Below are 15,301 nucleotides of genomic sequence, written 5' to 3' on the forward strand. Positions count from 1 at the left end.
AACATGTGTCCCCTCTTCTTCATGTCTCTTCTACATCAACATGTGTCCCCTCTTCTTCAAGTCTCTTCTACATCAACATGTGTCCCCTCTTCTTCATGTCTCTTCTACATCAACATGTGTCCCCTCTTCTTCATGTCTCTTCTACATCAACATGTGTCCTCTCTTCTTCATGTCCCTTCTACATCAACATGTGTCCCCTCTTCTTCATGTCTCTTCTACATCAACATGTGTCCCCTCTTCTTCATCTTTCTTCTACATCAACATGTGTCCCCTCTTCTTCATGTCTCTTCTACATCAACATGTGTCCCCTCTTCTTCATGTCTCTTCTATATCAACATGTGTCCCCTCTTCTCCATGTCTCTTCTACATCAACATGTGTCCCCTCTTCTTCATGTCTCTTCTACATCAACATGTGTCCCCTCTTCTTCATGTCTCTTCTACATCAACATGTGTCCCCTCTTCTTCATGTCTCTTCTATATCAACATGTGTCCCCTCTTCTTCATGTCTCTTCTACATCAACATGTGTCCCCTCTTCTTCATGTCTCTTCTACATCAACATGTGTCCCCTCTTCTTCGTGTCTCTCCTACATCAACATGTGTCCCCTCTTCTTCATGTCTCTCCTACATCAACATGTGTCCCCTCTTCTTCATGTCTCTCCTACATCAACATGTGTCCCCTCTTCTTCATGTCTCTCCTACATCAACATGTGTCCCCTCTTCTTCATGTGTCTTCTACATCAACATGTGTCCCCTCTTCTTCATGTCTCTTCTACATCAACATGTGTCCCCTCTTCTCCATGTCTCTTCTACATCAACATGTGTCCCCTCTTTTTCATGTCTCTTCTACATCAACATACTCCTAGAGCACCATTGAGTTCTTTGTAACCAAATCTCTCTCATACCTCATTCACACCAACGGTGTTTCAGGGCCGGTTCGGAGCTGGAGCTTGAAAAGCACTAGGTTTTCCTGTTCACACCGCAGCGGAGCAGCCTCTTAGCTCCGGAATCCGGTTCGTTTCGAGCACCAAAAAATTGTCCGGCCAGAGCAAAAGCACCACATACCTCACGCTTACGTCGAGGCGGGGGCAGGGGCGGGATCAACTCCTGAACAACAACAAAAAGCCTGCGTTTTATCCAGTTTGTACACAAGGACGGAGAAACTTAACAAGCAGCAGTGGTCCACTGAAGAGACCAGCTACCTACTGGGAATCTGGTCTTCCGAAGAGGGGTTTCCGCGCGGTTCGGCTTTATGAAGCAGGCACGCAAACGGTTACGTCATGACGCAAACGATGACGCGATGACGCAGCACCAGTCAGACTCTGGGCGGTGTGAAAAGAGCTGGAGCCGAAGAACCGGTTCTGAACCTGAAAAGCTCTAGCACGGAGCTTGAACCGGAGTTGCGTTGGTGTGAATGAGGTATCAGAGGGGCGTGGGGAGGGGCTCCTTATTTTCATCTAAAGTAACAGACAGAGAATCAGCACTTTGGAAACAGGGCTGAAACAGAGGGGATTATGGGTAATGCTGCAATGATCTGTTTGGTGTTTCAGCCAATCAGAGACAGGCTCTGGATATATCTGAGACCTGTGATATATTGATGAAACACAGTATAATAGGGGACCTCGTCTAAGATATCTTTGGCTCTTTACTTGCTGTAGCTTACGTCAACTTCCCCTCTTTGGGACGAATAACGTTCATGTGTTTCATATTAAAGTGGACTTCTTTCCTCCCAAATCCAAATAACTTACATACATTCCTTACTTTTAATCTTTTGGATCAGAAATGTAGTATTAGTATTTCTTTACACTAATGTTTTATTACATTACATTACATTTAGCTGAGGCTTTTATCCAAAGAGACTTACAATAAGTGCGTTCGACCAGGAACATACAACCTTGAAGAAAACAGAATCATAAAAGTTCATCAGGTTTCATAGAGCCAAACATTTCAAGTGCTACTCAACTGGCTTTAGATAATCCAGTTCTTTATTAGTATATAAGTTCTTTGTTTTATGTCGGAAAATGATGTACATATGCTTTTTTGAGAACTCGTTTTATTCTAATTACAGCACAGTACCAGATGCCTAAACAAACTTGCTATAAAACTTCCAATATATTCTATAGGTGTTCTTTTCATTGCCACGGAGAACAAAGGAACACGTCCAGAGTTATGAAACAAGAAAGACAAAAGGTATTTGAAAGAAAAAGATGAAGAAAGTGTTGTATCTTTTCTGGGTTATTGTTTCAACGCCTCTCTTAATCGGGCTCATGAAGCATAGCAAACACACTGGTGCAATTTCTACATAAGGTCCATGGCAACAAATCAGTATGCCAGTTAGGTTCAGTCTTCCACCGAACAAGATATCTTTCATTCATTATTGATGTTGTGTGAGAGGAGCTTTCCCCTGAAGGCACACCAGGATTCCCAAAGCTACTCGGCATCAAAGGCTTCTGGATAATCTTGTCTTCTCTTTTCCCACCCCTCCACTCTTTGACTCTCTCCACATTATATGGTCCATCTACTCATTTACCGCTTCCCTCGTCATACGTGTTTAATTATACCATCACTTGTAGCAGATGATACGATAGAGACATGAGCGGCTGCTATTTGTGATATCCTTATTAGGAGCTACGTTTCCATCCACGTATAAATCAGAATTCAGGGGAAATGCACAACAGCAGATGAAGTGAGGGGAATGGAACAAACTAAGTATGAACACGTTATTAATAATAAAAGTGTGGTACACCCCAAAAATTGTACAATTATTTGTGTATTTACTTTTATTTATTTTTGATAAAAAATTAAATTTTGAAAAGCCCAACATTATCTGTATTTATTTTGGTGACATTCATATCATTTTATGGTTTATCTGTACTGTTTGAGAAACAGTGAAAGTAAGTAGCGCCAAGGTGGAACCTTTGGCAGGTGAGCGGTGACACCTGGGTTATCTTAGGGGGGACACTTCCGCCCCCTCCTCAGAAGCAATCCAGACGATCAATCGGATCCTGTGTATAATTCTTGATGCCCCACTTTTCTGTTTTCTACAGATATCCTTTATTGTTGCCGGGGTACCCAAGCTTTTCGGCCCCGTAACAAAAGCACACAATAAGTAAAAAAAAACAAGTAGTAGATATTTACGTCATGTTACAAAAGTAGCAGTATATACGTTTTATTTAAAAAGTGACCATATCAAATGAAAGAGGAAGCTGGTACTGTCTGCCAATTACAAATACATGTGAAGTGCAGGAGGACATAATGCACAATGTCTTATTTTTACAATACAAATTCATTGACTATGCATGGGTGGATTGTATTGTAGTTTACAGTGCACATCACGTACTGTGTATCTTCACTCGTAAAGAAATGCAATATACCTGCCAGGTGTGAGAGTTTGAGTTTAGAAAAAGACTGCTTGAAGGTGTTGCTGCACCAAAAACAGAGATGTCAGTCGAGTGGTAAATTATGTATTGGGCGATGTCTCTGATTACAGAGGTGGAGGTGCAATAGCTTCTGAATTAAATAAGAATCCTTCCAAATCTTACATGATCTTACTTTCCACATTTGTAAAGAACTTAATTTACAAAAACATTTAAATAGTCATATTATATTGTAGGCAGAGAAGGCAGAACAATTGGAGGTTAAAGTGGCAGCAGCTGCAATGCAAAAAAAATAATCTTGCCAAGTATATTTGTCTAAGTTCTAGTCAGAATATGTCGTTACACCCGATGTCAAACCTAATAACTTAAGTCTTGTTTTTAGACAAGGCATCTTTAAGTCAAGTCTCTTAAAAACATCTTATTTTATAGAAAATCCCCAGCTAACATCAGAAAACATCTTATTATTTCTGCCTTTTTTTGTAACAATGTCCCTAATTCTGGTCAAATATAGTTCAAAATAAGTTCTTCCAGCTAAATACAAGATGTCATTTATCTAAATATCCCATCTTTACTTCAAGAAATCTTACCAAGACATTTTGTACTTGTTCTATTGGCAGATTCATTCACTTATTAAAAGCGAAAACACCTTGTTTTTATTATGTATTTACTTGTTGTTGGAGCATCATTTTTTCCAGTGTGTCGCTCCATCCTGTAAATCAGAAAAGCTGCAATAGGTAAGACATGTTTGACTTTTAAACCTACAACCACTAATCATTACAAAATAACTTATTTGCTCACAATCATTATCTTCAATAATTCTTGCCAATGACTTTCTAATGTTAAGTACGCTAACTTGTACAAATTCTATCAAAGTTGAGAACTTTTTTTTTTTTTTTTGTACTTGAAAAGGTGTTAATTGCTAATGTTAAGTAGCTTGACAACTTGTTACTAGCGAACATTACATGATGTGGCTTGTATTCTTTTTACTTGAAAACATGTTACTTGCTAACGTTACGTAGCCTAGCTTTAAAACTCGCCACAAGCTAACACTGAGTGGCTTGACATGCTAACCTTAAAACGCTTGAAAATGTGTTATTAGCTAATATTACAACCCAGTCTCACGGCATTTCGTGTTACAGTTACGAAATTAATCTATTGATTCGTGTTCGCCAACACGATTCGCCATTTTTTTTCGTGTCACACAGAACGATTCTAAAAGCAATGTAAATAATAACAAATTTGAAGGAAAAAGAGATTTTAAAAAATACAGATTTCAGTATTCTGACAGAACGATTTTAGAAGCAATGTATTTCTATTGGAAGTATGTTTCGTGCCTGCACCAAATAATAAAGGTTTCAGTATTCTGAGGCTCTGAGCCATTTATTTTCCTCGCGGACGGCAAAAAACTCCGACCTTATACAATACAAAATAAAAGGGTTAGGCTTAGGGTAAGATATTGAGTAAGAAAATGTTTTTATGAGCCACACAGCTTCTGGTTTTCCAAGACCCGACCGGACAAAAAGACGTGGTGCAGGCACGAAACATACTACCAATAGAAATACATTGCTTTTAAAATCATTCTGTGAGACACGAATCAATAGATTAAATTAATTTTGTGACTACTGTATAACACGAAATTCCGTGAGACTGGGTTGAAGATGAAGTGGTTTTTATTATTTGTACTTGATGTTACATGCTAACGTTAAGAAGCTTGAAAACGTGTTATTAGATAATACTGAGTGGATAGACATTCTACAGTAACGTAAAGAATCGTGTTATTAGCTCATGTTATGGGGCTTGTACTCTTTTAACTTGATGTTCGACTAGCTAACGTTAAGTAGCCTAGCTTTAAAACTCGCCACAAGCTAGCACTGAGTGGCTTGACATGCTAACATTAAGAAGCTTGAAAACGTGTTATTAGCTAACATTAAGTGGCTTGTATTCCTTTAACTGGATGTGTAACTTGCTAAAGTTGAGTAGCTTGAGAACTAGCTAACTTAATTCAAGCATTTTGTTAATAATTTGCACATTGTTTTTTAAAAATATAAAAGATTTTGATTAGACATTTGTTAGCAACAGTCTTATTATAACAAGTCTAACTGCGTGGCGAAGCTCTTAAACCCGTATTGGATGTGGCCTCTCTTTTTTAAAAAGACATATTACATTTTGAAATGATTCATTAAATGGCCAATTCTTGGAAGCCCTTAGTATTTCAGTACATTTTTCCACTGATTGCTTGACTTTGAAGGTCATGTTTGGAATTTGAAAAGCTTTCATAAAGTTTATTTGGTACAAAATGAAGGTTCAACCCCGAGGAAAGCCACTGAAGGCTACTTTCTGTCCAAACTGCAAAAGCTTTAAAAAGGACATAGCTATTTTTAGGTGGGCTCTATTGAATATTAATCTCAAACAAAATGAGCTGCCATTCATTCGAGAACAAAACATCTTGAGTAACAAAACATCGGTAATGTTTTTTGTAAGATGGGTTTATTTGAAGTGTCCTAAGTAAAGTCTAGTTTGAGTCCTGGTTCACGAGTCTTTCAGCGACGTTTGTCCATTTGCCCACCACTTTGTTGAAACAGTTATATCTCAACAACTATGGTACACACATTCATTTCCCCTCAGGATGAGTTGTGATAACCTTAGTGATCCTTTAAGATTTCTCAACGTGTCATTAACAGGTTAAAATATGTCCTATAGTTGGGTTTATGATCAAAAATCTGCAAAATGAATGACAATCCCATTTTTCTGCGCTGTGGGTTTTGTACACCTGCATTTTAACTTGTTCATTGTATGATAGGATGCTGAAATTAGCCATTAGTTCAAAGTTTGTTTCAACCAATAGCAGCAACATGCAGGATAATATATGAAGCACATCAGTTTTTGTGGTGTTGAAAAAGCCTGAAATGTTTAGACTTACAGCCTAAAGTAGCTACAGCAATATTTAGATGCACAAGTATGTGTAATGCTTCCATGGTAAGGAGTCTGATGTGGGTTTTAGGTTTATGCTGGTAAAGAAATCAATACAAAGGTTTGAGAATATGGCTTGTAGCTGCCATGAGGTGTCTAAGATCACTACATTTCCCCTAAAAAACCTAACCTTTGAGCATCGTGACCTCAACAAGTCTGTGACCTTAGTTTGTGTTACGGTTGGGGAAAAATATGACCCAAATGCAGATTGAGGAGGAAGCAGGTTTCAAAAGGAAACAAAAGGCGAGCTTTATTTTCAAAAGCTGAAAAAACAAGAATCCATGAACAGGTACGAAGTAGCATCCAAACAAAAGGTGACTATGACCAACATGAAGGGAGACATGAACGACAAATAATGAACCAACCAAGACAGACAGAAAAACAAGAACTTAAATACACACAGGACTAATCAAGGAAACAAGAGACAGGTGAGGAGGGAGGAGAAAACACAGGGGCACCAGGTGAACACAATCAGGAAACAGGTAGGAGGGAACAGATAGGAGGGAACAGATAGGAGGGAACAGGTAGGAGGGAACAGATAGGAGGGAACAGGTAGGAGGGAACAGGTAGGAGGGAAAAGGTAGGAGGGAAAAGGTAGGAGGGAACAGATAGGAGGGAACAGATAGGAGGGAACAGGTAGGAGGGAACAGATAGGAGGGAACAGATAGGAGGGAACAGGTAGGAGGGAACAGGTAGGAGGGAAAAGGTAGGAGGGAACAGATAGGAGGGAACAGGTAGGAGGGAACAGGTAGGAGGGAACAGGTAGGAGGGAACAGGTAGGAGGGAACAGGTAGGAGGGAACAGATAGGAGGGAACAGGTAGGAGGGAACAGGTAGGAGGGAACAGGTAGGAGGGAACAGATAGGAGGGAACAGGTAGGAGGGAACAGGTAGGAGGGAACAGATAGGAGGGAACAGATAGGAGGGAACAGGTAGGAGGGAACAGGTAGGAGGGAACAGGTAGGAGGGAACAGGCAGGAGGGAACAGGCAGGAGGGAACAGGTAGGAGGGAACAGATAGGAGGGAACAGATAGGAGGGAACAGGTAGGAGGGAACAGGTAGGAGGGAACAGGTAGGAGGGAACAGGTAGGAGGGAACAGGTAGGAGGGAACAGGTAGGAGGGAACAGGTAGGAGGGAACAGGTAGGAGGGAACATGTAGGAGGGAACAGGTAGGAGGGAACAGATAGGAGGGAACAGGTAGGAGGGAACAGGTAGGAGGGAACAGGTAGGAGGGAACAGGCAGGAGGGAACAAGTAGGAGGGAACAGGTAGGAGGGAACAGGTAGGAGAGAACAGATAGGAGGGAACAGGTAGGAGGGAACAGGTAGGAGGGAACAGATAGGAGGGAACAGGTAGGAGGGAACAGGAGGGAACAGATAGGAGGGAACAGATAGGAGGGAACAGGTAGGAGGGAACAGGTAGGAGGGAACAGGAGGGAACAGATAGGAGGGAACAGATAGGAGGGAACAGGTAGGAGGGAACAGATAGGAGGGAACAGATAGGAGGGAACAGGTATGAGGGAACAGGAGGGAACAGATAGGAGGGAACAGACAGGAGGGAACAGATAGGAGGGAACAGGTAGGAGGGAACAGATAGGAGGGAACAGATAGGAGGGAACAGATAGGAGGGAACAGATAGGAGGGAACAGATAGGAGGGAACAGATAGGAGGGAACAGGTAGGAGGGAACAGATAGGAGGGAACAGATAGGAGGGAACAGATATGAGGGAACAGGAGGGAACAGATAGGAGGGAACAGACAGGAGGGAACAGGTAGGAGGGAACAGATAGGAGGGAACAGATAGGAGGGAACAGATAGGAGGGAACAGGTAGGAGGGAACAGATAGGAGGGAACAGATAGGAGGGAACAGGTATGAGGGAACAGGAGGGAACAGATAGGAGGGAACAGGTAGGAGGGAACAGACAGGAGGGAACAGATAGGAGGGAACAGGTAGGAGGGAACAGATAGGAGGGAACAGATAGGAGGGAACAGATAGGAGGGAACAGGTAGGAGGGAACAGATAGGAGGGAACAGATAGGAGGGAACAGGTATGAGGGAACAGGAGGGAACAGATAGGAGGGAACAGGTAGGAGGGAACAGACAGGAGGGAACAGACAGGAGGGAACAGGTAGGAGGGAACAGGTAGGAGGGAACAGGTAGGAGGGAACAGGTAGGAGGGAACAGATAGGAGGGAACAGATAGGAGGGAACAGGTAGGAGGGAACAGATAGGAGGGAACAGGTAGGAGGGAACACACAGACAGGAAACCAAAGACAGATCTAAACTAGACAAAACCCAACGCAGACAGATCGTGACAGTTTGCACCTTGCACTGAGATTGTTCAAACTCATTGATTAAAAAGTAGAATTATGCAGGAATAAAACAAGCCGTTTAGCTTCTGTAACTTGCACACACGAATACATCGAGTCTACTGCTGGACTGTCTGGCTGTGACTAACAATGTGGTTTCACTGCCAAAGTTTGGGGTTGTGTTCCCTAAAGCAAAGCACTGATTTCACCAGGGCTTTTCCCTCCTGGTATTTAAGGGAACTCCACTGTACCGCTGTGCCTGACTGTCTACTTCATGTGTTCATCATTAGGAGTCAATCTCCCTTTGACATCATATGTGGTCCCTGACACTCCTCCTCCTCCTCCTCCTCCTCCTTCTCCTCCTCCTCCTCCTCCTCCTCTGCAGATGTTTGGAGGGGAGGATTTATTTTCTGCAGGATTTGTTCAGCAGGCTGCAGCTGTCACCTCCTCGCAGACAGCCAGCACCGTGTTATCGTAGTATTTTCAATTACATGATTCAGATTATACATATAGTACTTATTATTAATTGCATAATGTCCAAATGATATGTTAACGCTTAGATATACACACTTGTATGGATCCCTCTACAGTGCAAACTGTGAATGTACTTACATTCGACCTGTGTGTTTGTGTTGCACGAGAATGAGTCACTATAAAAAAAATATTTTTAAAGTGACACGACTGGGTTTATTATTTCTGCATTTTACAAATTAACATTTTTATTTGGGAGTATTTCTTATTGTTTTTTAGATTAAATGTAATTTATATTACTTTAAATGAAATACATTTTGTTTTTCTTACCAATTTACTCACACCAATTAATCCATTTTTGTATCTAATCTGATTTGTTTTAATACAATTTATCTAAGAATGACTTCCTGACAAGATTTATTTCTATTTTGCGATGTTCCCACGCACCAAGCGTTCACAATGAGCCATTATAACAGACACAACTACAAGCTTAACTAAGAATAATATTAATTCCTGGAAAAGAGAATGTCTAATAAGGCTTGCCAGTTTTTGATTGACCTTGGAAACAGCTGTTAAAATCAATTTCTCCAAAAAATACCTTCTCCACTGCGCAACAGATTTATTTTAGAGTTATCAGGACCTCTTATCAATTAGAATGAAAGTTGATCCCTCCTTTAATTGGAGGACGGACCTTAGGCGTCACTTTTGTAATTAATTAACTTAAATGCAACCTGTGGAGCTTTGGCTTAAAACACATGACGCTCAAAACACAGAATCAGAGCTCCCACATCGTGCACTTTTTCATATTTCTCTCCCATAAATTAGAATTCAACGCTTCTCCCTCAGACAGAGTCGAGTCACTTGAAGCCGATTCGCTCCGACAGCGATGTGAAGGAAGCTCTCGCTCTGTAATCAGGTTGAATGTGTGTGTGTTTTTTAAAGAGGCCTGAGTTTCATCCTCTGAAGACTTAAATGGGACGAGACAGAGAAGCAACAGCGATGTCTTTGAAACTCAGCAGAGATTCTTTGCCCTTCAGAAAGTCAGCAGCGCTGTGATGGATCTGCTCTGTTCCCTGAGAGCACTTTGCCACCTACTGGCTGCAGGAGGTCATCACATGACTAATCCCATTTCACATGCTTGTACTCTAAGGTTGTCAAATTTGACGGAAAAATGCTGCAAAAGAATTTGACGATACTGAGCTTTTGCTAAAACAAGAAAAGCATGCAAACATCTGAGAAACTTAAATGGTGAGAAACAGAACATGTATGGAATAATTCAAAAGCTTTGGTTTCCACATGAAAGGAGCCGCTGATGGAGTTAAGCAGATTATTAATGTAGGCTGACTGCAGGCTATTGCTTCTCCGAGGTCCATCCTTTGATATCTTCCTAAGTCATTAATATTGCATCGTGTAGCTGAAGTCTTAATCACCACATCCAGAGAAGAGGAAGAGGAGGAGGGGGGTTTCTCACGGAAAAAGAGTTGCAGACAAAATCCAACCAGCCAATCATTTGACTTTGAGATCCCCGCTGACAGCGTGTCATTCTGTCATGGCTTCCATCCCGCTGATGGCCTTTCACACGGAGGACAATGCCGCGCGGTGTGAATACGAGTGGGTTCATTAAAAGATGCATGAAGTCAATCAGAGAAACATTAACATACTGGAGGGACGAGGTTTCAATGCACAGAGTTCAGCGTGAAGGAAACATCAAAGGGGGTTTCAACTGGAGGCATGAACGGCATAATGAGTTCTGAGGAGGAGAGAAGAGGAGAGAGGAGAGAGGAGAGAGGAGAGAGGAGAGGAGAGGAGAGGAGAGGAGAGGAGAGGAGAGGAGAGGAGAGGAGAGGAGAGGAGAGGAGAGGAGCTGTCAGAGCCTGAAGGAGGAGAGGAGAGAGGAGAGAGGAGAGGAGCTGTCAGAGCCTGAAGGAGGAGAGGAGAGAGGAGAGAGGAGAGAGGAGAGAGGAGAGAGGAGAGAGGAGAGAGGAGAGGAGCTGTCAGAGCTTGAAGGAGGAGAGGAGAGAGGAGAGAGGAGAGAGGAGAGAGGAGAGAGAGGAGAGAGGAGAGGAGAGGAGAAGAGAGGAGCTGTCAGAGCCTGAAGGAGGAGAGGAGAGAGGAGAGAGGAGAGGAGCTGTCAGAGCCTGAAGGAGGAGAGGAGAGAGGAGAGAGGAGAGGAGCTGTCAGAGCCTGAAGGAGGAGAGGAGAGAGGAGAGAGGAGAGGAGAGAGAGGAGAGGAGAGGAGAGAGGAGAGAGGAGAGAGGAGAGGATCTGTCAGAGCCTGAAGGAGGAGAGGAGAGAGGAGAGAGGAGAGAGGAGAGAGGAGAGGAGAGGGGAGGGGAGAGGAGAGAGGAGAGAGGAGAGAGGAGAGAGGAGAGGAGCTGTCAGAGCCTGAAGGAGGAGAGGAGAGGAGAGAGGAGAGAGGAAAGAGGAGACGAGCTGTCAGAGCCTGAAGGAGGAGAGGAGAGAGGAGAGAGGAGAGAGGAGAGAGGAGAGAGGAGAGGAGCTGTCAGAGCCTGAAGGAGGAGAGGAGAGGAGAGGAGAGAGGAGAGAGGAGAGAGGAGAGAGGAGAGAGGAGAGATGAGAGAGGAGAGAGGAGAGAGGAGAGGAGAGAGAGGAGAGGGGAGGGGAGAGAGGAGAGAGGAGCTATCAGAGCCTGAAGGAGGAGAGGAGAGAGGAGAGGAAAGGAGAGAGAGGAGAGGAGAGGAGAGAGAGGAGAGGAGAGGAGGAGAGGAGAGAAGGAGAGAGGAGGAGAGAGGAGGAGAGAGGAGAGAGAAGAGAGGAGAGGAGAGAGGAGAGGAGCGAGGAGAAGAGATAAGGAGATAAGGAGATAAGGAGACGCTCAGGTACTCTCATGAGGACGGACGAAGCTCCAACAATCCTCTCCGTGTGGATCCAGTATTATTCCTGCTTACTGATTTTCTACTGTGTTGCATATATTGCTAAATGTAGAACATACATTTTCCAGCTCTGTCTCTGCATTAAGCCAAACTCTCATTTATTTAAACTGAAATCACTTTTTGTTTCACAAGAAATCGAAGGACTGCAAAGTAGGAAGCAGTAATGTTCTAAGATGTGCTGGATGTGCACCTCTATGCAAACAACACATCTGGAGAATCCTCTCTGTGTGGATCCACTCGTGTTATTGCTTCTTATTTAATGCATTTATATCGCGTTGTCTGCTTTAAGCATGCTCTTCCCAGCTCTTATGTTTCTGCTGTACAACTAAATGATTTGGAATTGAAGAAATGCAAGCTGTTGTGTAAGTGTATGACATCCTGTATGCAAACAACACATGTGCTCATCTTCCAGCTCTTGTGTATTTGCATTAAACCAAAGTCTCCTTTTAAAAAAAAACTAAATCAATTTTTATGATACAAGAAGTAGAAGAAATGCAAAGTATGGAAGGTGTTGTGTAAGTTTAGAGACACGTGCATGCTGCATGTGCACCTTTATGCAGAGTGCAAGAACAACAAATGCATCAGTGCACTTTTTTCTGGATGTTTTCCAAATGCTGCCCAGGTCAGCTGTGTTGCAACAGGTACAGGCAGAACATTCACTCTCGAGTCTAGCACGTTTTATTTTAATTAAAGCCATCAACCTGACACTTACAAAAACGTATTTATGGCTAAATCTGTCTCTCAAGTTCTCATTGTGTGCATTGTCCCTTCTTTAATAAATAAATACCCTCATCTGTACCACTATCACCTCAACGCACTCCTCCAAAACACCACATATTGTGCATGAAGCCAAACGAGCACCAGCAGAAGTAAAAACACAAGAATCTGTCTGGAGGTCTGCGCGAGCTCCAAAACAACCCGCCAGGAGTCTCTCAGAATCCGCCACTTGACCCACTTCACGGAGCGACTCCCACACACCGACAGCTCAGTGACACATCTCCATATCAAACAACTTTTTTTCTCATTTGAAATCCCGCACAGAATAACATGCATCCATCCGCAGCTTCATGCGTTAACTCACCCGCAACAACCCGCATCTGCTCCTGACATCCTGATCTCTCTGAATCCTCGCTGACGCGCAGCAGCTTAACCTTTAGCTGAATGAAGAGCAGAGAGAGGCGCGTGGTGTCTCCTGCTGAGGAGGAGGAGGAGGAGGAGGGAAGAGGAGGCGAGGAGGCAGGAGGTGAGGAGGGGAGGAGGTGAAGTCCTTTTGGCACAGGGTACCCGACCCGGGGCGCGCTCCCGCAGCAGACAGACAGAGCGCACTGTTATCTGTGACGTGCGCGCCCCCGCTGCAGCATGGCACTCACTGACTCTTTGTTTTTATTATTATTCTCTTACTAATGTAATATATGCATTTATTAACTTTCTTCACATTTCATATTCATGTTTGCCATTCCTTGCACACTTAATGTACATCACATCCTACTTTTAAAATGTGTTAGCTGTAATCTGACTCCTCAAAGTGTTTATTTGTCAGATAGTAAATGTTCAACTTTTTAGTTTCATTTTCTATTTTGACAGAAAACATTTTATATTTGTTTATCTTCTACTCTTTATTTTTTAAATGATGCGCGAAACCTTGTTTTAATCAATGGTGTAAAGTTATGAAGTACATTTACTTAAAGGTGGGGTAGGTAATTCACTTCAGAAACACTTGTTGTTATATTCCATGGAATGCTCTTAACATCCCGATAGCAATGAATACATTAAATGCTTTGACAATAAATCCATAGAAAATATCATCTGTGGAAGCCGTGGCGCTGTAAAAAGCACGACCAATCTTCCATCTGTGCACAAACTTATCTCGTGCCCTCATTGGTCATGTGCGCGTTCGTGTGTGTTGGAGGAGGGGCTCTGTAAGGAAGTCTAAAGGAAGAGGCAGATTTTTTCCGGTTGCGTATTTTCAAATTCTAGCGAACTCAAGCTGGTTTCTCCAAAATGACCTAGACCACCTATACTGTACTTAAGGTACTTGTTTTTTGGTGCCTATCTACGCTGGCATCCTGAGTCCTGAGTCCTGGATCCTCTCCTGAGTTCTGGACTTTGAGTCGTGGCTGAACCTGTCTCTGCAGTCCTGCCTGACTCTCATCATACTACTTCCCTGATGGCTCCCACAAGACTGCTGACATCCTTGTGGATTCATCTTCTTATTACAGACACATGCATTTCCTAACATTTGGTCTATATGTTGTAAATGTTTTATCCCTTTGATTTGCACACGGCATCTATTGCACGTCTGTCCGTCCTGGGAGAGGGATCCCTCCTCTGTTGCTCTCCCTGAGGTTTCTCCATGTTCCCCTTTAAACTGTGGGGTTTCTCTGGAAGTTGTTCCTTGTACGATGTGAGGGTCTAAGGACAGAGGGTCTAAGGACAGAGCGTCTAAGGAGAGAGGGTCTAAGGACAGAGGGTCTAAGGACAGAGGGTGTCGTGTTGTCAAACTGATATTCTGTACAAAATGTGAAGTCCACTGAGACAAATGTAATATTTGAGATATTGGGCTGTATAAATAAACATTGATTGATTGATTGTCCTTTACTTGAGTGTTTCCATTTTATGCTGTACTACTCCTCTACAGTTCAGAGGTGCATGGTGTACTTCTCCTCCACTACATGTATTTAATACCTTTAGTTACTTCTCAGATCTGCCTCCCAGCAATATCTCTATTCACTTCGGACTTTCAGATGGTGGAACCTCTGGAGCGCTGACTCCATCGGATAGTTTTTACCAAAAGCTGATGTTTCATGGCACGAAATGCGCTCTCCCGTTTGCCCTATTTACTCTGGACTCGCTAATATCGAAGGATTGGAGCAGCCCCGCCCCCCCGAGGAGCGACGCGTCCAGAGCCCATGTGAAAAAGTCATCTTCCAGACTGTTAATATTGTTACTGCTACTACTCTCTGGTAACGTTAACATTAACCCTGGTCCTGAGTGTTTCTCTGCTTCCTTGCATAATTTGCCAACTCCGAATGAGTTTAGCTGTAGGCAAGGATTGGGTTTTCTGCATGTTAATGCTAGAAGCCTAGTGCCCAAATTAGATGTTTTCAAGACCTGGTTTTTAGTTGCTAAACCTGATATTGTTGTAGTTTCTGAAACCTGGTTAAAACCGTCTGTCACTGACACTGTTATTCACATTGATGGATATAATGTATTCAGAACGGATCGTAAGGGCAGAGCTGGTGGTGTTGCAATATACACTGCTGAGAAAACTACAGTGCTCAGTCCTT

The 15,301-nt window shown here is 42.9% G+C and overlaps 1 protein-coding gene across 1 annotated transcript in view; it reads right to left on the bottom strand.

The window, feature by feature from the left end:
* The window catches only part of LOC307022899 (retinoic acid receptor beta-like), a 205,629-nt gene extending 192,428 nt beyond the window's left edge, over positions 1 to 13,201 (bottom strand). Inside the window, exon 1 of the mRNA XM_079655808.1 lies at positions 13,096 to 13,201. The gene's annotated coding sequence lies outside the window, so the exon portion shown is untranslated. The remainder of the gene's footprint in view (positions 1 to 13,095) is intronic.
* Between the last annotated feature and the right edge of the window lie 2,100 nt (positions 13,202 to 15,301).

The sequence above is a fragment of the Notothenia rossii genome (assembly GCF_949606895.1).
Source record: "Notothenia rossii genome assembly, chromosome: 10".
NCBI classification, from domain to species: Eukaryota; Metazoa; Chordata; class Actinopteri; order Perciformes; family Nototheniidae; genus Notothenia; species Notothenia rossii.